We start from the raw sequence: 2,382 nt of genomic DNA, 5'->3' as shown, positions 1-2,382 counted from the left end.
TCCTTGAGGACATTTGAGATTTGGAATAGTCCACCTTGAGGGAGGCTGCCTCAAAGCAATTAGGTTTGTGCTTTGTTGTAAAAAAGATCCATATGGATGTAAGGAACAAAGAACACAAATCAGCTATTGAACTTCCATGATTCCCTTTTCTCAGTGACTATTAGGTTTATTGGCATACATTTAAGATTAAATAGCCAAGAAAAATAACATTTTCTGAGCATCGTTTCTGGTGTTTGGGATTGATTTTAACATGAATAAACTGTAGGATTATGCCTTTGACTAATTTTTCAGCAACATATAGTATTTATTCAGCCAATAAGCATTCATTAAGCCCAACTACATGGGAGTGCATTGCCCTTATTGCTATATAAGCAAAAACAGCTAGTGGTGTCACTATCTCCGTCAAGTTACAACACAAAATAAGCTACTGATTTGACGGTGACCTAGGAATTTTATGTTTGTCTCCATATTTGGTAGCAAAATAATTTCATTTACATATTTTCTGAATTATTATAATAATAATGGTGGTTGTATAAATATAAATCTTGCAACATGTCCTCTTCACGGCTCTAAAACAGAAAAATAAAATAAAAATAAGAACAAATAAAACTATAAATATCCGTTCATGCTATTAGGATAAATATAAGAGGCCATCCTCAATTTACCTTTGCTCTAAGTGAAAAAATAAATAGCACATTCCACCAAGCTACTGTCCATGCTCCATCATATGTACTTATGGAAAACAAGAAAAATTTGAGAGACAGATCAACATTTTCAGGAAACTCAAATATAATTGTGGACAAAGAATTTCATAAACAGCAAAACTGTTTCTATCAAGGTTACATGAAAAGATTAAATATGCAAGAGATCAAGGAACTTGATTGAACTTCATCCAATCAAGAGAGAATAGGGGAAATAACAACAAAAGGACTAACATTAGACATTTTGTATACTTAATTCTAGATTAAAGACTAAAAGGAATGTATGAATGGTGTTGGAATAAAATGCTTTATATGATGTATGTCACGTGTATCTTACAATATAGTGCTACAAATAAGGAAAGGAAATAAGGCAAGAAAAAATTAGCATATATTTATTGATTGTGGTACTAGCATTAGGTATACTGATTAAGGACACCATTAGAGTGCTCATTTCAGCAGTACATATACTAGATTGGAATAATATAGAGATTAGCATGACTCCTGTGCAAAGATGACACACAAATTTGTGATGTGTTCCATAAAAAAAAAAGAAAATCTTTGAAAGAGAATAAACCCACACTGGATTATAACATAGACATTACATGATTAAAACACATGGTTCTGATGCATGAAGAGTCATGCTAACCAGAGAAACAAACGTTCAGAATTACACTAAAAATATATGGCAGTTTAATATGAGATGAAGGTAGCATCTCAAATCTTTTGGGAAACGAGGCTTTTTAAATAATATTATTTGGATAATTGGCTGGTCATTTGACAAGGATAAAATCAGATCCAAATCTCACACCATTGCACAAGGCTAAACATTTAGAGTTCAGAGCTCTAAATATAAAAATATAAAACCAAATAAGTTTTCAAAGAACACGTAGGTGAATTCCTCTTTGTCTCACTGTGCAGAAATGCTTTCTAACTACAGGCAAAAATATAGATGTTTAATAAGAGATGGACAAATTATACTTAATAGACATAAACTGCATGCCTAAAATGCCATACAAAAGTAATGATACTAAGAGGATGAAATGATACTAACAGAATGAAAAAACAAACAAGCTACAAATTAGAAGGAAATATTTGCAGATAACATATCTGAAAAAGGACTTTTATCCAGAATATATAAAGAAGTCTCAAAATTCAATAGTAAGAAAACAAATGACCCAATTAAAAAAAATCAGAGACTTGAGAAACTTCATCAGATAGGACATATGGAAAGCAATTAGGCATATGAACCAAGTTCAATATTCTGAGCTATTAGGGAAACACAAATTAAAACCATAAGGAGATACTATCCCACACCTAATGGAATAGTTAAAATGAAAAATGCTAGTAACACCAAGTGTGGGTGAGGATGCAGACTAAATGGGACTTGGCGTAAAGTGATGGTAGGTAAGCAAAATGGTGTAGTTACTTTAGACAGTTGTGGCAGTTTTTATATAGTTAAACTAATTGTATTTCTCAGAAATTCTACTCCTATATATTTGTTCTAGAATAATGAAAACCTATATTTACGCAATCACTTGTACACCAATGTTTATAGCTGCTCTTTCATAATCTCCAAAACCTGGAAATAACACAGATGTTCTTCAGTGGGTGAATGGGTCAGTGTCCCCTGGCACATCCACCCACCAGAATATTAATCAGAAATAACAGTGAATAAACTTGA

The 2,382-nt window shown here is 32.2% G+C and overlaps 1 non-coding gene across 1 annotated transcript; it reads left to right on the top strand.

Annotated features, from left to right (window-relative positions):
• The first annotated feature begins 1,144 nt into the window (after positions 1–1,144).
• On the top strand, positions 1,145–1,247 carry LOC113594859 (U6 spliceosomal RNA). Its single transcript, XR_003415313.1, has one exon. It is a non-coding gene; the product is annotated as a U6 spliceosomal RNA (small nuclear RNA).
• Positions 1,248–2,382: the final 1,135 nt, after the last annotated feature.

Source organism: Acinonyx jubatus, chromosome A1 (assembly GCF_027475565.1).
Source record: "Acinonyx jubatus isolate Ajub_Pintada_27869175 chromosome A1, VMU_Ajub_asm_v1.0, whole genome shotgun sequence".
Classification (NCBI taxonomy): domain Eukaryota; kingdom Metazoa; phylum Chordata; class Mammalia; order Carnivora; family Felidae; genus Acinonyx; species Acinonyx jubatus.
Note: the sequence above shows the minus strand (reverse complement) of the source record. Positions and strands in the feature narration are given on the sequence as shown.